At 46.4% G+C, this 26,613-nt stretch overlaps 1 long non-coding RNA gene across 1 annotated transcript in view; it reads right to left on the reverse strand.

Moving 5' to 3' along the window:
• LOC137518123 (uncharacterized) overlaps positions 1 to 26,613 on the reverse strand; it is a 123,259-nt gene that overhangs the window by 38,251 nt on the left and 58,395 nt on the right. The window lies entirely within an intron of this gene.

Below are 26,613 nucleotides of genomic sequence, written 5' to 3' on the forward strand. Positions count from 1 at the left end.
TAAAACAAAAAAAAAAAAACAAGACAAATAGTTGAGTTGTCTAGAGAACAGCAGAGAATAGAAAAAAAAAACGGACACACACGCAAAACTTTTTGCGTAGAACTCCCTTGTGGTTTGATATCCACTGACAACTGTGCTATGTACCATATCTATTTTATTTCCAGGTCGCTAGCTGGTCTTTAGCCCTTTATCAGCCAATCTATTTAGAGGCTTAGAATTTCTCCAGGATTTATTTTAGCACTTTTTTATTTCTTATTTGTTACATTTCCTTACACCTAATTAGTACTGCTGTAATGCATATTTATGGCCATTTGTCACTACGGAGACATTAACATACGGCTTCTTTGATTTTCTATATTTTCTGCCAGTACAGAGAGATCAAATCATTCCAAGAATTTACAGCACAATGAGTTCTACTGACTGAGGTCAAAAGCAGAGCACTTATCTCAAATGAGATCCTGTAACTCTATTAAAGCTGCTAATGGGTTAAGTATTAACTAAGTACCGTTCTTCTATGATGATGTAGCAACATATTTTATTTCTGTCTACATCTACAACTTCACATCCCCGCTTTTATTACTTTAGGAAAAAACCTAACAGGGCGGACACGTAAAATTGTGCGTGAGGCACCAGGCTGATGTAGACACCCCCATGGGCCACAATATAAATTGGGGCTATGGTGGTGCACACTGTGTGATTTGGGTTCTGGAGGTGCCATAGTGGCGGGTTCACACTTATTATTGTTATTGATTTATATAGTGCCAGCATCTTTCGTGCCACTGTACAATGGATTACATGATATAACAATACAATATAAACAATACAACAGTTAACCGTACAAGGCATTGGTGGATTACAGCTTATACAGCGAAGACATTAATTACAGATTTTTACATAATGTTGGAAGATGTGCGTACACATTACAAAGTAAGCCCTGGCCAATTGGCCTTACAGTCTAGAGGAAGACAGGAGAATATTGTTGGAAGAGCGGAGATTGCAGATGGTTGATGGTTGTAACTGGCAGCCAGTGAAGGGACTGACAGAATGGGGTAAGGCTGGAGAATCAAGAGGAGTGGTAGATGAGGTGTGAATGGCAGCCATTGAAGGCAGTGACAGATTGGGATAGGGCTGGAAAAGTGGGAGGAGAGGTGGATGAGGTGTGACTAGCAGACAGTGAAGGGACTGACAGAGGGGGATTGGGCTGGAGAAGCGGGAGGAGAGGTGGATGCGGTGTGACTAGCAGACAGTGAAGGGACTGACAGAGGGAGGATTGGGCTCGAGAAGCGGGAGGAGAGGTGAATGAGGTGTGACTAGCAGACAGTGAAGGGACTGACAGAGGGAGGATTGGGCTGGAGAATCAGGAGGAGAGGTGAATGAGGTGTGACTAGCAGACAGTGAAGGGAGTGACAGAGGGGGATAGGGCTGGAGAAGCGGGAGGAGAGGTGAATGAGGTGTGATTGGCAGCCAGTGAAAGGACTGACAGAGGGGGATTGGGCTGGAGAAGCGGGAGGAGAGGTGGATGCGGTGTGACTAGCAGACAGTAAAAGGACTGACAGAGGGAGGATTGGGCTGGAGAATGGGAAGAGAGGTGGATGAGGTGTGATTGGCAGCCAGTGAAGGGAGTGACAGAGGGGGATAGGGTTGGAGAAGCAGGAGAAGAGGTGGATGAGTTGTGATTGGCAGCCAGTGAAGGGAGTGACAGAGGAGGATAGGGCTGGAGAAGCGGGAGGAGAGGTGAATGAGGTGTGACTAGCAGACAGTGAAGGGACTGACAGAGGGAGGATTGGGCTGGAGAAGCGGGAGGAGAGGTGAATGAGGTGTGACTAGCAGACAGTGAAGGGACTGACAGAGGGGGATTGGGCTGGAGAAGCGGGAGGAGAGATGAATGAGGTGTGACTAGCACACAGTGAAGGGACTGACAGAGGGGGATTGGGCTGGAGAAGCGGGAGGAGAGTTGAATGAGGTGTGACTAGCAGACAGTGAAGGGACTGACAGAGGGGGATTGGGCTGGAGAATCGGGAGGAGAGGTGAATGAGGTGTGACTAGCAGACAGTTAAGGGACTGACAGAGGGGGATTGGGCTGGAGAAGCGGGAGGAGAAGTGGATGCGGTGTGACTGGCAAACAGTGAAGGGACTGACAGAGGGGGATTGGGCTGGAGAAGCGGGAGGAGAGGTGGATGCGGTGTGACTAGCAGACAGTGAAGGGACTGACAGAGGGGGATTGGGCTGGAGAAGCGGGAGGAGAGGTGAATGAGGTGTGACTAGCAGACAGTTAAGGGACTGACAGAGGGGGATTGGGCTGGAGAAGCGGGAGGAGAGGTGGATGAGGTGTGACTAGCAGACAGTGAAGGGACTGACAGAGGGGGATTGGGCTGGAGAAGCGGGAGGAGAGGTGGATGCGGTGTGACTGGCAACCAGTGAAGAGACTGACAGAGGGGGATTGGGCTGGAGAATCAGGGGGAGAGGTGGATGGGTCATGCAGCAGAGTTCAGGATAGACTGTTGTGTGGTTAGCGAGTAGGCCACAGAGAATAGAGTTTCAATAGTCTAGACATGAGATAATCAGGGCATGCATGCACCAATGGTTTGGTTGAGTCCTGTGTGAGGAAAGGGTGCAGGAGATGTTTTTTAGATGAAGAAAACAAGAGGAAGATAGTTTGTCAATGTGTGTGGTTTGAATAAGAGAGTTGAGTCCAGTACTATACCTAGGCAGTGCTTGGGGACTTGCGATTGATGTACCACCAACAGATATTGTGATGTCAGTCAGGGGCATTGGGTTGGGTGGTGGGGTGAAAAAATAATTTATAATGTGCAGGAAAACATACTCATTGTTACCTGCCATGCAGCCTTGCTTTGATCAGTCATTGTAACAATGTTAACACCCTCCCATTTTTTTGTGGATTGAAGTCCCAGGACTAAGAGCTACTACCTGAAGACATGAGGCAACAGGTGATGCCTTTACAGTTCCATCCTTGATATCCTCACCGATGATACAAAATTAGGAGAAACTATGAACACTTAGCAGGATACTTGGCAGGATACAGACATACTAAAGAAGGATTATGGCTATCTGGTCAGGCATATGGCATTTTGAAATTAAAGGTTGACAAATGTAAGGTGAGGCATCCTGAAAGTGCCAGTGGTCGAGTGCCATATTAATTAAATGGCTTCTGGGAACATCAGACTTGGAGAAGGAATACTGGCTGATAACAAGTTGAACAACCTTAGTCAATGCCAAGCAGTGGCTGCTAAAGCAAATAAAATTTTGAGATGCATAAAATGGGAAATAATATCGCAAGATGCTAGTATACCATTTCCTCTGTAAAAATATCTTGTCAGGTCACATCTGGAGTATGGGATACACATTTAACACCACATTACAGGAGGGATTTGAAATGTTTAAACAAATACAAAAAAAAAAAACGTGTAACTAAATGACTCAAAGGAATGGAAGGTCTCATCAAGAAATGTTTGATAAACTTGGCTTCTTTAGCTTGGAACCCAGACAAGGCTATCTAAGTAACGTTTTAGATCCAGTGGCTGGATAGTGTACTGACACAGGAGACCAGGATTCAAATCTCGACTCTACCTGTGTTCAGTAAGCTGAATGTATTCAGAGACATCTTTGGCAATATTTCCTAACACTGCTACTGCCTGTAGAGTGTGCCCTAGTGGCTGCAGCTCTGATGCTTTGAGTCGCCAGGAGAAGAGTGCAATATAAATGCTTTGTGTCTTGTCTACAGTTTGCATACGTTTCAAACAGGGAAGAGCAGAAACTATGCCAGTGCGAATTTACGCATTGCAGTTTGCATCTATGCATCGTAGTTCATAGGTGAAGTTTCAAAACTACGCTTACGAATTTACGCGTAGTGAAATACCGCTACGCGTAGCTTACGCCCACTGTGCGTAGTTAACATGTGTATTGCGTAGTGAACTACGAATGTGTTACTAGCGTCTAATTTTCTGCGTGTGATTGTATGCTTACAAATTTAAGCATTGGAAAGGGGAACGTACGCATAGAAGAGTTCCCAGTACAAGCATTTACAGAAGAATTAATGCGTAAAATTTTCTGCATGCGGGCATAAGCATCCGCATACACTACGGTTCGCACTACGCGTAATTGCGTATTTTAACACGTAGTCTACAAAATGCATACGAAATGAATATTTAATATCGAAAGTCGTAGTTTGGCGAAGCGTAATTGCGTAAAACCAATTCCAGCGTAGCAAAGTTGGCTGAGTACGACCATCCCTGGTTTCAAAAGTCTGTCTTCTAGACCAGTGTTTCTCAATCTCAACATTATTTTGGTATTTACACCTTTATAAACGGCTATGCTTGCTGCCTATCAAGTGCCACCGATATGGGTCAAACTATCTCAAGTATCCCTTGTACCCCTAAATACTTACACATTTCTACTTACACCCAAAGTGTATACATATGATTTCTAGTCATTCTCCTATTGTCTACAATTAACAAAACAACTTTCCTGATTTTGTTTATAAAAGTAAGTATAATTCTCTAAAAAAATTCAAACTTTCCTAAATATAATTAAATTTACCAGGCCCTTGCATTCCCAGAACCCTCCAGAAGTTCAACCCGGGGTTGCGCCTTCCAACTGCTAAGAACCTAGAATCTAGTCAACTAAAGCCATCGAGGAAGAAAACAGAATGCATCACATGGCAGTGATCAGGTAAATTAGTGGACTTGAAGCTGGTCTAGTTTGAAGCACATCCACTAAATCCACTGGAGTTTGCCACCACACGTGTCCAGTCTTTTTCTTCCTAGCCAGATCCACTTGTATGTGCAACACTCTCAAAAAGTTAATGTGAAAAAAGAAAAAGAAAATCATATCATGGTACTGTATAACAACACTTAATAATAATATTGGTAAAGCGCTTTTCTCCTGTTGGACTCAAAGCACTCAAGAGCTGCAGCCACTAAGGGGGCGCTCAAGAGGCCACCCTGCAGTGTTAGGGAGTCTTGCTCAAGGAATTCTTACTGACTATGTACTGATCCTAGCCAGAATTTGAACCCTTGTCTCAAATGTCGAAGGCAGAGACCTTAACCAGTACACTACCCAGCCATCCACTTGACACCCTGTGCTCTCTTCCAAGCTGGGATTGCACTACCCTTCCTGCATGCATGCAGGTATTACAAACAGCCCCTCATCCTTTTGCGAAGCTGCCACACCATAGACAGAAAACAACACTTAGTGCTCGATTCACAAAAAGGCACCCTAAAAGCTTTGGGCGTGCTAACTATGGTGCTAAGCAATTAGCACGCGCGCAAAGTTTAGCGCTGTGCAGTGTGTGCTAAATGCGATCAAACCGTTGCACTGGGTGCGCCTAAAACGTTGCACCGGGTGCGCCCAAAACGTTGCACGGTGCAAAACTTTGCGCATTATAAAGGGCTTTAGGCGTGCTAAGCAGGGCTGTGGAGTCGGTCCAAAAATCCACCGACTCCTCAGTTTAGGATTCCACCGACTCCGACTCCTCAGTTTAGGATTCCACGACTCCGACTCCTCGACTAACGTGAAATTCGTCTCTTAACTGCCAAAGCTTAGGAATTTTACAAGACAACTTAAGTGAGAAGAATATGTAGACTACTATATTTATTCCCTTTAGACTAAAACTAGTCCTTGTTAAGAGTACTTGTAAAAGGTACAAACCGGAACAAAGAACATCTATCAGGCCCTAGGCAATGTAACTGTGGGTACATGTAAGAATGATGTGCAGGTACTCTGCAGGGGAATAAGGAGATTCTTCCTCTATTACACATTCTTCATGTACAATCTGAACCAGGTTTATGGGTGATAGACAACACCTCTGTGTTCGATGTGCACAACATTCTCAGTGGATTCCCTGAAGCTCTGTAGGGAGTGCATATGTAGAGTATAGTACTACTACAAAGTAAACCTGAGACAGATGAAATTAAAGTTTTGTACATACCTGGTACTTCTTCCAGCCCCCTTCAGGCTAATCAGTCCCTCGCTGTCCTCCTCCGCCACCTGGATCTTCTGCTATGAGTCCAGGTACTTGAGCCAGTCTGGCGTAGTGCACATGCACACACTCCGCTGCCGGGAGCGTACTACACCTGCGCAGCACTATTACGCAGGTGCAGAACGCTCCTGGCTGTAGGAGCGGCACGTGGCTGGACTGCGCTGACTGGCTGAATTACCAGGACTCATAGCAGAAGATCCAGGTGGCGGAGGACAGCGAGGGACTGATTGGCCTGAAGGGGGCTGGAGGAAGCCCCAGGTATGTATAAAACTTTACTTTTCATCCGTCTCAGGTACCCTTTAATCTGTAGTCACCAAACCAAATTTTAACAAAATATCAAATTATTTGATTTCATGAGCAAAGAAAGTGCATACATTTGCATAAATCAGAATTAACGCAGAATTATTTCCATCTCATTGACGATCTCTATTAGTGACACGGCTACACATCAGGCTTTATTCTTACAGCATAGATGTTATTTAGTATATACAGTATAAGAGATTCCTGTGTACATATCATATATACAGTCACAATCAGATATGTATATCTGACTAAAAATACGGGGACTGCTTTATTGAAGCAGCACAAGTAACTAATTTTGATTGGTTTATTTCATTTTTGTGGACTGAGCACAGCTATTACTGTATATATACTGTATATATATATTATTTTTAATGACTATTATGTGAGAAATAGAACATTTTATCATATTTTCTATTTTAATTACAGTTACAAATTCATTAGGAGTCGAAGTCGGTGCATTTTTACCAGACTCCGACTCCAGGCACCCAAAATTGCTCCGACTCCGACTCCACGACTCAGACTCCACAGCCCTGGTGCTAAGGGGCTTTTAGTTAGCACCCTTTTGTGAACACCCTTAGTGTGACCACCGCTGATATCATCAAACCAATACTCCACTAGTACTCAGCACAAATTTTGCGTAGGCTAAAACATAAAGTGAAATTTCAGGAAAAATCGTAATTCATTTTTTCAGTAATTGTAATTATTTTTAATTTTGCGTAAATTTTTATGTAATTTTCAAGTAACTTTGTGCCAAATTTAGCGGTGAATAGCAAAGGCCACATACATACTATTGCCACCAATTTGCTATATATGTTAAAAATAAAACTTTTTTTTTTTCAAAAATACCTTGTAGTTTTTGAGAAAATCGATTTTAAAAATGCAAAGAAAAATGGGTTTTAAACTATATTTTTTCTGAGTTTAAAAACCTTTTTTCTTTGCATTTTTTAAAATCAATTTTCTTTTTTTATTGACTTGTACCCGCTATTGTCCTTAACATATATATGTAGCAATTTGGGTGACAATAGCTTGTATAAAGGGGGCTTTTTTATTAACCGCCAAAGTCGTCATGAAATTACACTAAAATTACATTAAAATGTATGCGAAATTAGAAAGGATTACAATTACGATTTTTCCTGAAATTTCACATTTCGATTTTGCATCGTAATTGTGAATTTCAATGAGAAATTAGGCTTATGTGAAACTTGTGCTCAGCCCTAGTGGAGTATTGGTTTGAGGATATCAGCGGTGGTCACACTAAGTGCTGTTTTCTGTCTATGGTGTGGCAGCATCGCAAAAGGATGAGGGGCTGCCTGCGATACCTGTATGCGTACAGGAAGGGGAGTGAAATCACAGCTTGGAAGAGAGCGCAGGGTGTCAAGTGGGTGGCTCTGGATAGTGTACTGTGTATATTTTATTCATGTAGGCCTCCTTTGTTACCTAAGGGCGGAGGCGCCCACAAACTATAAATCTGTTAAGAACACTTTAAGAAGGATTATACCAACCATACCTGGCTTACTTCTTCTGAAGGTCTTCAAGTAGTCAAAGTGACTCTTTATTCTTTTAAAATATTTATTGAACAGAGTGGGTTTTAGACGCCTCTACCCTCAAATATTGTTCTTACACCTCTGTTGGCGTTGGGAGGTTGTCATTTTAGTATTTCTTGCTTAATTGGGATCCTCAGAAATCCTCCGCAAGACTGATTGGTGGTAGCTGGATTCTTGCAACCTGAAATTTGTGATCGACACCCTTAACTTACCATATTTTTTGAACTATAAGACGCACATTTTCCCCCAAAAAAGTAGGGGGGAAAGTCAGTGCGTCTCATAGTGCAAATGTATGACCAGGTGAGCAGAATGTCATTACATCAGCTGGAAATGGACAAGACGGAGGACTCTGAACAGCCGTAAGTCATTACAGCGGCTGGAGATGGAGAAGGAGACAGAAGACTTGGAGCGCCGTCTTGAAAGATGAGGGCATACGATCTGCTTAGATATTAGTTAGCATAGCTGGTAGTATAATTAGTGGTTAGTTAGTGTAGCTGGTGGAGGCAGAAAGGGTTAGGGGGAGAAGTTCCACAGGAAGCCCCTGCACAATGGGCGCACACAGATTTAGTATATATATTTTTCCCTGGTTTTTGTCTTCTAAACCTAGGTTTAGGTCAGGAGAGTTTTATGGTCCAAAAAATTCAGTATATACTTTTCAGTGTTTTATCATACTACACTATTGGCTCCTGGTTTTCTTGACTCCCTTGTGTCATTTCAATTTAATTCTGAAAATCAATAAAAATTTTAAATAATAAAAAAAATTCTTCTAGTACATATTGGCAGCTACAGGAAGCCATCATTTCATTTGTTACGATAGCAAGCTTTGGAAGTTAAAATACCAATCTTCGGAAGGCTTTTCCATCAATGAGTTAGCTTTCCAGAGGCGCCAATAGAATAAAAGTGTATTGGCGCCTCAGTGTGGTTTTGATGCTGATAAGCTGCATGCTCCTTTTTGATTGGCCTGATGAAGCAGGATAGAGCCAGTAAAACGCGTTGCCTATTTTTACTGTGGAGTATAAATAAATTGTTGTTTGACTGTTGATGCCACAGTCCTTCCTTTGTTTGCTTTGTCCGCATGGATGGGATAGGTCCATCACTGCCCCATCGGTTTTAAGCTTGATTAAGTGACTTTTATTCTATCGGCGCCTCTGGAAAGCTTCTACATATTGCTAAGTCAACCCTTGGTGGAGGGTTGTACCCATCTTCTTCCCATCTACAGAGAGCGACTTTTAATCCTGAGTGGGGTCAGGTTAATCTCCCCACCTGCCTTCACAGTGGTTGCCTAATGGTAACCCTGGTTTGTGAGTATTAAATTGTTATATTACTCATTATTCATTTTCATCTATACAATATTGGGCTCTTGGTGCCCCCCCTCCCTTTATCAATGTGTTAGCGGTGGTGGGGGCGGCAGGCTGATCAGACCAGACCACGCTTCCCATTTCCCGCCTGCAGACTTCCACATTTTCTGAGGACGTTCACGTGTTTCTTGGCCAGATGAAAATTATAATTTGCTAGTGTGCTACGGGGCTGCCTCAAGGCCCCCTGCCAGATGGATGTGATTTATGGACACTAATTAGCAGTGGATTGTCTGTCAACAGCACTCTAGACTCGGGCAGTCTAAGGCAAAACACCGTCATTCTACTGCAGCAAATTCTGCAGCGTTTCTGTATCTTTCTTCCATACTGCTTAAAGGACAACTGAAGTGAATGGTATATGTAGGCTGCCATGTCTATTTCCGTTTAAACAATGCCAGTTGTCTAGCATCCTGCTGATCTTTCATGCATCAGTAGTGTCTGAATCACAACCCGGAAACAAGCATGAGTTGAAACTATCGACACAGCAGAGCATATTTGTGTGCTAAAATTGCCATTCATCTCCTAATGGAATTAACAGTTGGCTATAAGAATTCCACAAAGTACAGTGCGCTAAGACTTGCTCTGTGGTGCTCCCTTTCTCCACTTGTCACCTCAGGCATCTGCCTGGTTTGTCAATGCCTAAAATCGGCCCTAATTATGGAGGATCACAATATCAATGTACAGTATGCTAAAACCAGGGCCGGCGGTAAATGTCACTTTTAGTACCTAACGGTAGTGTAATTTTACATGTATCAAAAGAAAGAGCAATACATTTCCTGACGGGGTTTCCAGGGGGTCCATACGCAGCCGCAGCCCTTTGGCCAGGGATCGCTATACAGCCGCAATATGGCTGTATGCAGATCCCTGGCATTTTTTTCCTATTTTCCCAAATTTTTTTTATGTTTAGAGTGTGGGATTTTTTTTTTAAATTATGTGGGGTCCCCCCTCCTGAAACGTTTTAACCCCTTGTCCCCCATGCAGGCTGGGGTAGCCAGAATGTGGAGCTCCGACCGATTGGGGCTTCACACCCTGACTATACCAGCTGCAAAAAAGGTCCCTTACTGTCGATTTTTGCTCCGGGGTATCTGTTGGGGGGGGGGGGAGGGCAGGTTTATTTTGCTCTGGGGCCCCATTGTTGCCTAAACCGGCCCTGGCTAAAACTCTATGCTAATAGGTGCCTTATCAATGTACTGTTGCATATATGAAGAAAACAAAATCATTATGACATAGTCAGACTGGTATCAGGAAAAAACGGTGCCGGCTGAGAGTAGACTCTAATGCAATTATCGTTAATATGGCAAAAAAATAAGAAAAAAGGGTGCCGTTATAAATATCGCTAACAACATTAGAACATTTAAGTTTTTGAAGTATGTTATCATTTTAGAAGCTTGCAGCATTATAGTTTTTGTCATATTATTTTGTTTGTATGTACAGATTTTTATGTTATCAAAGATATTATCATTTCTAAGTGTAAAAGGGTGTGTCTGCAGAGAAAGTGGTTAGGGTTAGGCACCACCAGGGGGAGTGGTTAGGGTTAGGCACCACCTGGGTGTCGGTTAGTTTTAGGCAACACCAGGGGGGGGGAGTTAGGGTTAGGCCCCGCCAGGGGGTAGTTAGGGTTAGGCAACACCGGGGGGGGGGGGGGAGTTAAGGTTGGGCACCACCAGGGGGTGGTTAGGGCTAGGCACCATCAGGGAAGTGGTTAGTTTTAGGCACCACAAGGGGAGGGTTCTGTGTGAGAGTAGGGTTGGGTTAAGCTGTATTGTTGAATTATGTAGCTATTTTTAATGGTTATATCTTTTCGTTACTTCCCGTCGGTTTTTACAACGGTATTTATCATTAACCAAGTTTGATAACGATGTTTATCGTTATCAGATTTCGTTCACCAGCGCCATTTCATTATCCAACTGGTTCGTATTTTATGAGAAGAGGTTAAAGAAAAAATCGGCACAAGATGTTGATCTGGCAGGTCATGAGATGCAGGTGCTATATGCAATTGTGCCTCCAGCAAGAGATTTAACTGATCAAGGCAAAAGGAAGAGAGATTTACCGGGCACCAGTTGCTGATAAGTCACCTATTTATTGTTCCCAACACCTTCAATGATACATGCAAAAAATCTAGCCTTACAGCTGTTTCACGGGAGAAGCCGCTTCTTCAGAGGCAGCAGATACAAAGATCTGCTGCCTCTGAAGAAGCGGGTTCTCCCGTGAAACAGCTGTAAGGCTAGATTTTTTGCATGTATTATTGAAGGTGTTGGGAGCAATAAATAGGTGACTTATCAGCAACTGGTGCCCGGTAAATCTCTCTTCCTTTTGCCTTGATCATTATCCAACTGGGCCCCTTTTCACGGCGCCCTTTTTCATGCTCACTCAAAAACTGAATATCCAAAAATTTGGATTATGGCCATGCGAGGCACACTTTAGTGAAGGTAGGTAAATGAATCAAGGTGTTGGTGGTCTAATTTAAGCATGAAAATTACATATAAAAACTAAAAAGATACAGAAAAACTAGCTCAGTGCTTGGTTAAGTGGATGGCCTCAACCTACCCCATATAAATCTAGGAAACACTGTTGGAGGCACCCTTAAAGGGACTCCGAGCTCTAAATAAAAACGAAATTGGTACTCACCTGGGGCTTTCTGCAGCCCAGTGTAGTGGCTCTTCTCCCAGGGCCTGGCCAGAAATGGCTCCCCGGCGACACTGGGCCCGAGTGTCGGGCTCCTTCTTCCTGAAACGTTACGTCTGTCGTCACCACGCCGGCCGTCTGAATTTACTTCTAGGCAGGGGTCTAGTCCTGGGAAAAGAAGTGAGTGGACTCACTTGGAGAACTCCTGCGCGCCCAAAAATGGGCGTGGTCAAGCACACCGTGGGCGTGGTCATGGGTGGGGCCAAATATACATGACCTTAGCAGTGATGTAAAAGGTCTGCCGAGGAAGTTTGAGCTCTGCCGTAGTGTATCCCCCAAAAATAGATGTAATCTGACAGCATTTCACCAAAAAGACACATAATCTGGTAGAAATTCCTCCAAAATACAGATAATATGGAAGTGGTTCCCCCAAAATAGACAATGTGGCAGCAGCAGTTCCACCAACATACACATAATTTGGAAGCAGTTCCCCAAAATACGCGAAACCTGGCAGCGGATCACCCAAAATACACGTAACACCCAAAGGACATATAATCTGGCAGTAGTTGTCCTCCATACATACACAATCTGGCAGCAGTTCCCCAAAATACACGTAATCTGGCAGCAGCCGTTCCCCTAACATACACATAATCTGGCAGCTGTTCCCCAAAATACATAACAGCGGTTCCACAAAAATGCAGATAATCTGACAGCAGTTTCCCCAAAATAGGTACCCCCAGTTAGCCAGGTCTATAGGTGTCCCCAGTATAAGTAGCCTTGAGTATAGTAGTCCCCAGTATATGTAGCCAGAGGTATAGTTGCCTAGAATATGTAGCCAGAGGTATATGTGTCCAGTATATGTAGCCAGTGGGATATGTGCCCAGTATATATAGGCAGGGGTATATGTGCGCAGTATATGTAGGCAGGGGTATATATGCCCAGTATATGTCACCAGGGGTATATATGCCCAGTATATGTAGCCAGGGGTATATATGCCCAGTATATGTCGCCAGGGGTATATATGCCCAGTATATGTCGCCAGGGGTATATATGCCCAGTATATGTAGCCAGGGGCATATATGCCCAGTATATGTAGCCAGGGGCATATATGCCCAGTATATGTAGCCAGGGGTATATATACACAGTATATGTAGGCAGGGGTATATGTGCCCAGTATATGTAGGCAGGGGATTATGTGCCCAGGTAGCCAGGTGTGCCCCCAGCAGGAGGGGAGCAGCGCAGAGAAGGAGAGCTATGGGGACAGCGGGGATGGGCGGACATCTCCCCCCCCCCCATCCCTCACCTTCGTGCTCCCCTTTCTGCCTCTCACCTCCAGTGTTTTGAAGTGTCGGCCCGGCGGCGAAAGTGGGCGGAGACTTACCGCGTTCCAGTCGCATGGGACGCTCCGCTCTGTGTGCGGCTAGTCTGGTCTTCTAGCCGCACACAGAGTGGAGCGTCCCATGCGACTGGAACGCGGAAAGTCTCCGCCCACTTTCGCCGCCGGGCCCGACACTTCAAAACACTGGAGGGGAGAGGCAGGAAGGGGAGCACGAAGGTGAGGGATGGGGGGGGGAGATGTCCGCCCATTCCCACTGTCCCCATAGCTCTCCTTCTCTGCTCTGCTCCCCTCCACACAAGCCAGGGTGAACGGCGTCCACGCTGAAGAAAAAGTGGATGGACGCCGTTCACCCGCGTCCACGCAGGACTCGACCCCTGCTCCTAGGTGCTATTTTTAAAATTGTCAAAAACAAGGACTTTTAAGCCACCAGAAAGCAAGAAAATCCTTAAAATAATTTTGATAGTACTTTTTCACCTACTTTTTGGTACATTTTCAGTTGAAAAGTCCTGGAAAGTTGTTTTAAATCAACGAAGATGAAAAATTATCTCCTAGGAGAAAACTCAGGTGAAAAAGTGAATTGCATATGGCCCCTTGTGTCCTCAAAAATTATAAAGCAGCAAGACCAATCAAACCAGCATCTGCACCAAAAGACCTGCGACACCGAGAGGGGACGGTTATCTTCCCACAGGACCTGACGGTGGTTGGAAGTTTTTGCAACCCTCCTTTGTGAGTATATATACACACATTTCTCAATATATTCACTCACCTTATTTTTCCCCTTATAAGATGCACCCAAAAATGCCCCTTTTCTATGCATTTTTGCGTTGCAATTGTGTAAACACGTATGTGTATGCACATTTTTTGGCAATTGATCCAAAAATTGCAGTGACTTTTCCCCCACTTTGGGGATGAAAAACTCAGTTTTATAAGGCGAAAAATACGGTATACAGTGATATCAGACCATTGGGCTCCTGGTCTCTCTCATTTTACAGAAACTTGGAGGTTACGAATAACCATCATGAGTAGAAACCACTCTCCTCCCCATACAAGTTATTCATATAACACTACTGGCTGTGTTAGTCTAAACCAGCAGACATTTTAAATGAGAATTCCACAAAGTGTCATTGGACTGGTAATTAAAAAGAAATATGATGCGTCATTCATACTTATTATTCTTTTCTTGCCCTTCAAAAAATAGAATCGGCAAAACTTCTGAACACTGTTGAGACTCTGTCTTTTAGTCAGAATTTAGACTTATGCCTGCAAATTAGTCTAGGGAGACAGACAGTCTGACTGACAGAACCAAAGATAACGGTCACCTCGAGAACCATAGACTCTGCCTGAGAGAATGTCCTCATCTTTGTTAGTGCAGCGAGAGGTATGGGACTGCCTTCTGGTATATCAAACTGTGGCCAAGAAAATCCATATTTAGGTTAAAGTGAACCTCCAGACTAAAAATCTACTCAGCAGCACTGAAGAGGCTTGGTGTGTCTATAACAGTTTCACAGCATCAGAAATTTGTTTTTCTTACCCAAGCCTCATTTTTAGCTGCACAGAAGAAAACTGTCTGGGCATTTTTCCCCTGATGCTGTGCAAAGCATGATGGGATTTCTGATGTCGTTGTACTCGTTCTGCTGTTTCGGTGCACATTTTTTTTTTATTTTGAATTTGAGATTTGAAGCCTAGCGTGTGCAACTGGGAGGGGTGATTAGGACACAGAACAGTTGGAACTGTGTCTAATGTTCCCTGTCTCCTCCTTTTACCCAAAAAGATGGCTGCCCTCAAGAAAAAGATGGTTGCCCCATGAAAAAGATGTCTGCCCCCATGAAATCACAAACATTTGCCTGTTCTTTTAAAACAGAGTGGGTAAGAAGAGATTATATTACCTATCTCAGGGCAGCCATCAGGGGGGGGAGCAACTGACACTGCAGTGAGGGGCCCAGGGCTTCCAGGGGCCCTGTCCCCCCCCCCCAAAAGCGATGGAAGGGCTGGCTGCGGGCCTGTGGCTCACTAACCAGCACACCACGTTCCATCACTGAGAGAAGAGAGACATCAGCGCTTGAACGTGGGGAGCAGATGAGTGCACCCGCTACAGCTGACTTTCTATACTGGGACACCACCTATATCTGGCTACCTATACTGGGTCACCACCTATACCTGGCTACCTATACAGGGGCTGGAACCGCCTATACCTTGCTACCTATACTGGGGCACCACCTATACATGGTTTCTTAACCGGGGCCTACAAGTATTTTGCTAGTATTTGGCTCCACCCACAACATGCTATGGTCACTCCCACTTTTTTCTGCATCACGCTGTGCATGCCGCTTTCTTCAGTGTCAGAGCCAAGCACATTTTTCGCCGCAGCGCACTTCACCCACGGACACGGATATTGAGATTGATATTTTGAGAGATATTTTTGTTTCATGTTTCGTGGATTTTTTCTTTCATTGATTTACATTTTGAATCAATTAAATATATTATTAAACTGAATTAAAATTGTTTAAAAACGAGAGCCTTTCATATCTGATTCTAAATTTCTTGCCAAATTGAGTGAGCACTCCTTGGTTGTATACTGGTCAATTTTATCTCCTCCATGTAGTATGAGGGCCCACAGATTTTAAACACAGGTAGTCCCTGGCTAATGAACGAGATAGGGGCCCATATGCAGGGCCATACAACTCAGCACACAAGTAACCCCTCCCCTTTTCTGCCCACCAACAGAGATTTCTGTTGGTGGGCTCTGATCCCTGCAGGCATGTTTGTTTATTTGTGTGGTTATCAGGTATTTTTTAATTAAATGTTGCTGTCTTTTTTCCTTAGTTTTTTTAACAGCTCCCTCCCACCCCTTGCTGCCAGCCAATCCTAGCAATCCTCTCTCATAGGCATCAGCCTATGAGAGAGGATTGCTCTGTGAGTCTCCCCATGAGACAGCCATGTGACACGGCTGTCCCCAGTACAGTGCTGCCGTAGATCGCAGCGCTGTACACTGAAAACAGAAGGCGGTTTTAGCCGTCTAACAGTCTCCTAGCGGCGATCTCCTGCAAAACCCCGCCCCAGGACTTCATGTCAATTGGCGTTGAGCGGTCTTGGGGCTGCTGCCACTAGTGTTGGACGAACACCTGGATGTTCGGGTTCGGGCCGAACAGGCTGAACATGGGCCAGATGTTCGGCATGTTCGGCCCGAACCCCGAACTCAATGGAAGTCAATGGGACCCCCGAACATGCCAATTTTGAGGGCCCTATGGGGTCGCAGGCATAAGGGGGTAGCATGCCCCGATCGCGGGGGGGGTCGGAAATTCCCCCCACCCCTTCCGCTAGCGCTCCCCCCTCTGCCCGCTTCCCCATAAAAAAAGTTGAATGCAAGTTAAATAGTACCGGTGGCTGGCAGTGGAGTGAGGAGGAGGAGTCCGAGTAGGAGAGTGACGCGTTGAGGCCGGGCAGCGGGCGGTTCAGCGGTAGTACCCTTGTGGTACTTCCGCCCTTTCTCTGACCTCACGTCCTCTGCATACGAGGGTACGCGTCACGCGTACCCTCGTATGCGTCATCACGTAGAGGACGTGAGGTCAGAGAAAGGGCGGAAGTACCACAAGGGTACTACCGCTGAACCGCCCGCTGCCCGGCCTCAACGCGTCACTCTCCTTCTCTGACTCCTCCTCCTCACTCCACTGCCAGCCACCGGTACTATTTAACTTGCATTAAACTTTTTTTATGGGGAAGCGGGCAGAGGGGGGAGCGCTAGCGGAGGGGGTGGGGGGAATTTCTGACCCCCCCGCGATCGGGGCATGCTCCCCCCTTATGCCTGCGACCCCATAGGTAGGCCGTATTCGGCCGAACAGGGCCCTGTTCGGCCGAACAGGGGCCCTGTTTGGCCGGCCATTGAGCAGTTCGGGCGAACCCGAACAGTTTGGCCGAACACCATTAGGTGTTCGGCCGAACTCGAACATCACCCGAACAGGGTGATGTTCTGCAGAACCCGAACAGTGGCGAACACTGTTCGCCCAACACTAGCTGCCACGTTCACGCCAATTGGCGTGGAATGGTCAGCAAGGGGTTAAAGAGAATATGAATTATTTCCTAGGAGATAACTCAGGAAAAAAAAAGTTATTTGCATATGGGCTAGGGACTGTAGATTAATTCTTAAAGAGGAAGTCCGAGGGGAAAAAAAAGATCTACTTACCCAGGGCCTCCTCCAGCCCCTGCTAGCTATCCTGTGCCCCCGTCGCAGCTCCACTCCCAGCAGGTGGCCCGGGATCTCCTCCGTTGCAGATCGCGCTGACGTGGTCTGGAGTGTTCTGCGCAGGCGCAGTAGATGCATTTGGCATCTGTAATGGAGGGAACCCAGGGCCACCGGCTGGGAGCGGACCCAGGAACTACTTCCTGGGTCGAGGCTTAGCTTCCTATTGGAGGAAGCTTACGAAGGCGGGGAGTGAGGGGACACAGGCAATACAGGAGGTGGGAGAGCGGCAATGATTGACAATATGCAGGTAAATAGCAGTCTAGCGACAGGCAGATTGTCGCTAGCTTGGTACAATTTTTTTTTAAGGGGGGAGGGGGGCTAGAGGCAGCAATAGAAGGACACAGAGACATGTCATTGTGCACAGCACATGCCCCTGTGTCCTATTAAGATTTGAAAAACACACCTCAGTTTCTCTTTAAGTGGATGTAGAGGGACTGTGCAAACAAAAGTTCAAACAATTTGAATGATACACCAATGAATTCAACTGAAAGTAAAAGCAGCATATTGCATTATCCTCACTGTCTGTTTTATCCTGAAATACAATTTCAGAAAGAGTTATTTCGCTGGCTTTTATGAGTCTTCTGGAACGTCAGTAATCGCTTCCCTCCGTGTATCTCAGGGCCGCTGCAAACTTTAATCACCCTTTGTACCGCGCCTTTAGAATAAATTCGCTCTCCGCAGAGGGCCGGGCTGGAGACGCAGTGCCAAAATTACATTTTCACCTCTCATCTGAAAGACTGCTGCTTATGTCCGCCACTGAGGCATGACTGTGAGATGAAGCCTCTGGCCAATGGCGCCTTCTCCCAGCGTCTAAACTGCTCTGCATTCACCGCCGGCGCCTGACCACTTAATTATGCCGCTCTGAAGTCGCCCGTGAAAGTAAATTGATAGCAGCTCCCTATCAGGGAGTGAACAGTGAGACGTGCAGCCCTCGCGTTTAACTCAGCTGGAAGGAGGCCACTAATTAAATAAGAAGAGTTCATTAATTAATAGCAAAATGTTATGGTAACAGCCATGTCAATAGACAAAAATTCAAATCTGATACCAAGAGCACGCTGTAATGTGACATTTAATCGCTGTGGTTTCCTTAGGAAGGAAGGAGACTGAGTTTGGTTAAAGGGGAACTCTGGTAGATAAGCGGGACAATGGCCTGAGGTCAGGGATAAGAATTGGCCGGGATTTTGCAGCTTTATTTACCTTCAGGCCAAAAATAAAATCTGGCAGCAAGCAGCTCTCATCAAGGCCGGGTTTCTGGAAAGGCCAAAATGGCCCAGGCATTGGGTGTTAGTGGCCATGGGGGCATCTGCACATGGAGAATGTGTTACAGGGATACAGAGGTGCCAGAAGAATAAAAATGTCTAAAAAGTTTAAAATTTGTGGAGGCAGTGGTGGATTTACCATCTACAAACAGACACAAGATATGCCAACAAAGTTTAGTAAAACATATTTATTTACATACTCCAGGGTAAAATGCAACGCGTTTCGCAGATATGACCCCGCTTCATCAGGCAATAGGTAGGAGTAGGTACGGTGCAGGTCTGCAACTAGGCCAAGCGCCTTTCTCTACAAATTTTAAACTTTTTAGATGTTTTTATCCTTCTGGCGCCTCTGTATCCCTGTTACTTTGTTCTAAGTCCACCCTTGGTGGAGGGGTAACATCTCCTTTTTTCCTGAACTACGGAGAGCGACTTCTTAATTCTGAGTGGGGTCAGGTCTAATCTCCCCATCTCCCTATACAGAGGTTGCCTTTGAAATAACCCTGCTTTGTGAGTAATTTGTATTTACCTTACCAATTTCATCCCATATTACCTGTACATACTACCCTATATGTGGCTCTTGGTGTCCCTATCTGCGTATGGAGAAGGTGTTGGTGGATATGAAAAAGAAGGCTGGTGTTGAGGAGTGACACATGGAAGAGGGGTGCTGCTGCCCAAGGGAGCTGTACATGAAAGAGAGGGGCTGCTGTACATGGATGTGCTCATGAAATGAGGGGCTACACATGGAATGGGGGATGCTGCTGCTAATGGATGAGGACCAACAAGAAAGTCGGCCTAGGGGCACAAAAAGTATAAATCCGACCTTGGCACTGACATATAGATATATATCAAAGACTTTTCTCCCTTTGCAGGGCACCCATGTCCACAATTATGGAAAAGGGGCTCATTCCCACCTTGTGCTCGAGGAAGTAGGGGTAAATAATGTGGCAACTAAATACTGCTGCAACAGCAGAGAAAGTGTGTATGGTGCCTAGTACACTAACCATGTTATCCGGAAGCTTCCGATTTGCCGCTGACCTGCGGAAAAGTCAACAGCCCGTTACCGCGCAACTTCCATAGCAACACAGCAGCAGTGAAATGCATGGAAGCCAATGTGCGACCCAGAAATGTTAAATTTGTTGGTGGTGGTGCGCATGCGTGGAACAGCGCAAATATGAGAGGAAGCTGGGGATCCCAGTGATGTACTTCCTGTCCAGCAGGGAGTATGTCACTGGGTGAGGGGCTGTGATGGGCATGAAGAGGACATGCAAGTGGTGTGCACCGGGGGGGGGGGGGGGGGGGCTATGGCGCTATGCATAGTACCCTGTCAGCGCACTCTGCCGCAGGGTCATATGAATCAATTGTTTGGCGTTGCAGTGCGATGCGAGGAGGCGGAGCATAGCACTGCAACACTTGCCTTGTGTATAAAACCGGCCTAACGGAACCATCAGATATCTCCTTCCCCTGGTAAAATGAGCAGGCCCCATTTTTAGGGGCCGTTGAGACAGGTCACTGCCCTAGGAGAAGTGACAGAGGGGAGAGAAGCAGACACATGTACCAGCAGATTATGATGACAGAAACTGCTGCAGCCATGGAGATCAAGATGTACAAATCAGGGATGCTCAGATACCCCTTTTTAAAATCCGAATTGATTCTGATCTGGATACCCAGATATCCAGATCCGAAATCGGATATCCGAATCTGAACGTACCCGAATAGAATCGGATAACCGAACCCATTATCCGGAAAATCCGAATTGATTCGTATATCCGGATAGAAAACCAGAAGTGGCCTTTAAATTGCTTCCAAAACGTTTTTTAGGGTAAATGATGCATGTTGTAGCATCATGTTTTTTTTTTTAAGAGAAACACTAATTGATTATGTGGGGAGTTAAAATACCCCCCCAAAAAAATACCCAAAAAAATGGCTGTAAATTAACATCAGGACTAGGTTCCAGACAGCGGTCGTGCAGCCCACATTGTGTCCAAAGTCCAACCGCACATCTGGGACATGACAGTTTTCAGCCCAGACACCTCCAAAAAATTATGCAGCAATTGTGTTTTGGGTTAAATATAGGTGGTATCAGTGGCCTGTGGCACCATGGCAGTGGGAGCAGCACAGGTAGCAGGAGCAGGGCAATGCAGCAGCAGCAGGTGTAACGTGTGCCAGGAGCCTGCCGGTGATTGTACCGTGGCACGTAGCATTGGTACCACGGCTGTAAAAAAATTGTGAACCAGGTGGCTTAGTTAGTAATAGTTAATCAGGAGGAGCCAGGATGTTGTGGTGGTGGTGGTAAAGGTTGGTAAGGCAGGCATAGTGATTCCCAGCCACTTCATGTCCCCCTCTTGCCAACAACAGGGAAAGACTCGCCCAACAGGGTCTGGCGGTGTTTTTTCCTTGCACAGGAAGCAGTGGAGGGAGCAGAGGAAGCCACTGAGGACTGGCTGCCTGAACAGGCCTCAGTGTCGGCAGGAGTGGCAGAGGGGGTTCTGGTGCTCTGAGTCTGACCACTGCTAGCGCCAGCTTGCTGCAAACAGGAGTGCTGGTGGTGGTGGAGGTCTCAGTTGTAGAGCTGGTGGTGGCCTGCTCATCCACCATCAGCTGGAAAATGGCCACTACACGCTGCTGTGCATCTGCAGCGTGACTACTCCTAACAGCTGGACGGCCAGTGGCTAGCGGCGGAATGGACACTGTCATGGCTGAACTGCTCATGGTGGCGCAATGTTGCACCTTCTCCTTTTGGCCTTGCTGCCTCTCCCCCAGCTGCCAGTGCCAGCAGACATAGTACAACTTATATGCGATGATGTCACCAGATGATGTGGGGTACTTGTATTTTATTAAAATTGGGCTTGGACTTTAAAGCAAATCAGCACGGAGTGACAGACAGCAGAGTAGAAGACAGTGCACACTAACTGTCTAACTGTCACACTGACACTGCTCAGCACAGCAGCACTGCAGTAATCTGTAATAAGCTAACACAGTACTACTCTAACAACTAACTAGCACTGCAGTACTAACTACACAATAACACAGTAATCCTATTCCCTAACCTATACTGTAGCTAAGGCTAATAGCAGGCCAGCAGCAGGCCTGGTCTGTGCACAGCACACACAGACACAAGACCTAACTAGCAGCTGCTGCAGCACAGAGTCTGACTGTCACTGAATGAAATCAAGCTAGCTAACTAATAAACAATAGAACAATAGTGTACTGAAGGTGTTTAGCACTGAAAAGCTTTAGGCTTATCACTGTATACTGCACTTGCTAGGTCAGCAGCACTGGAGCATGTCTCTCAGTGAGCAGTCACAAGCAAGGACGAGATTTCTCATCATGGCACCCCTCCTTAATATACAAGGGGGGCTGGCCAGGGTTCCCTTCTGTGACTGGGTGCTAGGGCTTAGGCTGGGAGCCCTCTGGCTCAATGAGGTCAGGAGGGGCTGGCCAGGGTTCCCTTCTGTGATTGGTTGCTAGGGCTTAAGCTGGGAGCCCTCTGGCTCAATGACGTCATGGACGTCATCTCCATAGTTACAGTATGCGTATTCGGATATCCGAACTCAGTATCCGACTGGATTCCGGATTTCAGATAGATATCCGAGTTAACTTGGATAGCGCTATTCGGATTTGCACAGATATCCGGAATTCGAATCCGAGTTTGGATAGTTGAAAAAGTTCTGATTATCTGGGTAGTTCGGGTATCCGGAATCCGGATGAGCATCCCTGGTGCAAATCCAAATTGAAAAAAGCTTCATTATCAGGACCAAATACATGAGGCAAAACATAAGTATTAGCATGGGAGGGGGTGGTTGTGGGATTATAGGGAAGGGCAATAGTGTAACAATGGGGGTGCAGATGTTGCAACCACACCGTGGCCCCTGGAACAAAGGGGCCCTCCTTCATCCATCTAACTAGCTGTTCATTGGTGCTATGTTGGTAATGAACACCTCTATATATGCATTACATAGTGGTAATCCTTAAGGGGCCCATACACCTAACGATTTTCCTGCCGATATACAGCAGATTCGATCACTGTGATCGAATCTGCTGTGAAATCGTTGCCCAAACGCTGACAGAACGATCGATTTCTATCCGCAATCAATCAGTCCCGTCGATTCTCGTCGATTCCCGTCGATCCGTCCGTGCGGAAGATTTTTATCGATCGCTGGCGGGTCAGGAGTGCGTCGATAGCGGCGTTTGAATGCCCGACGATTGACGGAATACAGCAGAGATACATTACCTGTTCCGGCCGGCGCGACTCCCCGGTCTCCGCTGTCTTCTTCTTCAGGCTCCAGGGCGGCAGCCTCCTTGAACTTCCTGTCACGGCAGGAAGTTTAAACAGTAGTGCGCCATCTACTGTTTAAACTTCCCCTGGACAGGAATTTCAGTGAAACAAGCCAGCCGGACCAGAGACCAGCGCGGAGAAGAATACAGCGGAGACCGGGGGAGTCGCGCCAGCCAGATCAGGTAATGTATGCAGGGGGGCCGGCAGCAGCGGCAACTTCACAGATTGTGATCGGTTTCATGCTGAAATCGATTCACAATCTGTTTGCAGTAAAGGCAACCATACGATCCCTCTCTGATCAGATTCGATCAGAGAGGGATCTGTCTGTTGGTCGAATCTGATTGCAAATCGACCAGTGTATGGCTACCTTTACTCTAAAATTCACCTCTCTGAGTTTGTTTACATTGCGTCACTCTAAGCATACAATGTACGCTTAGAGGGACATGGGAGTTAGAAAAAGTGAAGCTTCCGAAAGAAGTTGTCGCTTTTTCTGCGGGGGAGAGGAATCAGTGATCGGACACCATAGCCCGATTCACTGATTCCTGGACTACCGAATCCGTGGCCGGGAGCGCGCGTGCACGCGCGTGATCGGCTGCAGGAGCGCGCGGGAGCTCGCCTGTCCTCCTTGAGGGATAAATACATCAAGGAGGACAAAGTGGTTAATTAATATTATTAATATTACTCCCTTTTACTCCCGAAAGGTGGGGGGGAGCCTGAGGGTGCCCGTGGGTGGGGGGGCGCATGAGGGTGCTTGTGGGTGGGGAGGAGGCGAGAAAAAAAACTGATCCAGGCACCAGCCCCGGGGATGCGTATGCGGGATGGATGGCCGCCGCCATTTCTCCCTCCCTCCTAATGTGCCCCCCAGTGTCGTTCCCCCCCCCCCCCCCGCCTGCAGAGTTAAATGCGCAGCGGAGCGGGCTGTCATTTAATCTTACCATTGCCGTGCGTTACAGGTGGTCTTCTCGGCTTCCTGCTTCCTGTGACGTCACAGGAGGCAGGAAGCCGAGAAGACCAGCTGAAACGCACGGCACTGGTAAGATTAAATGACAGCCCGCACCGCTGCGCATTTTTTACTCTGCAGGTGGAGGGGGGGGGGGAACAAACTGGGGGGCACATTAGGAGGGAGGGAGGGAGAAATGGTGGCGGCCATCCATCCCGCATACGCATCCCCGGGGCAGGTGCCTCGATCAGTTTTTTCCCCTCTCTGCCCAGCGGCCTGGACCTAAGGGGGGGCAGCGTGGGATGGCGGGATGGCCCCCTAAAACGGGACAGTCCCGATGAAAACGGGACTGTTGGGGACTATGGTCTAGCACGAAGATGAATCATGTGGGTCCGGCGCTGGATCCTAGAGATCACCCTTTCTCACTGCTGCGCACTATGCATGATGGGGATTTCTCTTGCTACTTTTACTGTTGACCATACTATAAAAAAAATCACATCATGATGGGGGGGGGGGGAGGGGGGGAATCAGCCAAATAAATAAAAGTGGGGTGAATCCTCTTGGGCTGTTTCTTTTTTTTTCTTTTTGACTGATCAATCAATGTCCATCTGAAATGGATCTATTCAGTCAATCACACAGAACAGAACATTTTGGTGGATTAGCAGTGGGTCTGGAGCCCACTGCTAACCGCGTTCGGTTAGGGGACGTGGGATGGGGATTAACAGCAGTACTCTCACCTGTCTGACTGGCGCATGTCCTCCCTGGTCTGGTGGTTTAACTTCATGCTGCTGGACTATTCCTCCCAGCATCCTCTTCTCTTTCATGTCATGTGACACAAGCCAAAGTTCAAACACTAGAGGTCCAGCAGCATACATGGCGGAACTCTAGTGTTAGCTTCTGTCACATGACATGGAAGAGAGACGGAGGAGGTGACCCGCCACAATAAGTACTTCTGTGCTTGCGCAGAATGCTCCAGACCACGTGAGCGTGATTGACATCGGTGTTCGCGCAGGTGCAGGAGGTGCCAACCTGGCGATGTCGGTATCTATTCTGCACCAGGGGAAAAACCTGGAGCCACCAGAGCTGCGGGGAGGGCACAGGATAGCTTTCAGGGGCTGGAGGAAGCCCCGGGTAAGTAAAGCTCATTTTTTCCCTGATGGTTCCTCATATGCTTCATCTTATTTTTTATTGTTTTATCTTTATTTTCTAATTAAGTTAGTACTTGCACTAGTTTTTCTGCAACGTCACGTGTAGATCAGGCAAATGATCAGAAGCTCTGAAATTCACACTCACAGCCTCATACCTTATACAATAGCAATTTACAAGTGCTAACAAGGTATCATCCTACCGCAGGCACTACGGGAAGCAGGCAACTCAGCAAAAAAGCTTCTCAAATACTCAGCATCTGTTGTTGAATCTGATGACTTCCTTCCCAGGAAGAAAGGTGTGAATTGCAATAATTAAGCACAGTCTAAACCGAAACTAATGTCTAGTTTGTTTGTTTGTTTAAAATGGTTTCATTAATTTCTTACGTGTAAAACTAACAATTGATCTTAAAGAGGAACTTCAGCCTAAACAAAAATACTGTCATTAAGTTACATTAGTTATGTTAATTAAAATAGATAGGCAATATAATCTCTTACCCAACCCGTTTTAAAAGAACAGGCAAATGTTTGATTTCATGACGGCAGCCATCTTATTGGTTGAAAGGAGGTGACAGGGAGTATGAGACACAGCTCCAACTGTCCTGTGTGCTGATCATCCCTCCCAGTTGCTAGGTAATGTGGATAAAAACATAGGAAATCCCATCATGCTTTGCACAGCATCAAGGAAAAACTGATGGGTGGAGCTTAGCTAAAAATGCAGCTAAAAATGATGCTTTGGTAAGAAAAACAAAGTGATGATGCTGTGAAACTGTTAAAGAAACACCAAGCCTTTTCAGTTCTGCTGAGTAGATTTTTAGTCCGGAGGTTCACTTTAACTACTTGCCGACTGCATCACGCCGATGGACGTGGACGCGGTGGCAGCCCCTGGACCGCCTAACGCAGATTGGCGTTAGGTCCTACGGGCCTGTTTTGCAGGAGATAGCACACGCTGATGCTTGGTATGCGGAGCTCCACCCCACCTTCACTCTCCCACCTTCACTCTCCCAGCGGCGATCGCCGCTAGGAGACTGTTAGATGGCGAAACCGCCGTCCTTTCACTTCGTACAGCTCTGTGATCTAAGGCAGCACTGTACTGGGGACTGGTAGGCTCAGGGGTGATCCGCTGTTATAGGCTGAAGCCTATGACAGCCGATCACAGTGATTGGCTGATGGGGGAAAGGAGGGAGGGGGTACATAAAATAAAAAAAATGTACATTTTTATTTAAAAAATAATAAAATATTTACAAAAAAATAAAACATGAGGGGGGGGGCGATCAGACCCTACCAACAGGAAGCTCTGTTGGTGGGGAGAAAAGGGGGGGGGGGAATCACTTGTGTGCTGACTTGTGCGGCCCTGCAGCAAGGCCTTAAAGCTGCAATGGCCTATTTATTGAAAAATGGGCTGGTCTTTAGGGGGGTTTAACACTGTGGTCCTCTTTAAAGAGTCAAAAAAGTAAAGATAAAAAAAGCTAACTACCTGATCCGGAGGGTTGACCAGAAATCAGGTAGCGTCCATTACCGCCTCTCCCCTCTGCTCCTATGTGCTGTATTACAGCACTTTTGGTTCTGTGACCTTTGGGGTCACGACT

This window comes from Hyperolius riggenbachi, chromosome 5, assembly GCF_040937935.1.
Source record: "Hyperolius riggenbachi isolate aHypRig1 chromosome 5, aHypRig1.pri, whole genome shotgun sequence".
In the NCBI taxonomy this organism is placed as follows: domain Eukaryota; kingdom Metazoa; phylum Chordata; class Amphibia; order Anura; family Hyperoliidae; genus Hyperolius; species Hyperolius riggenbachi.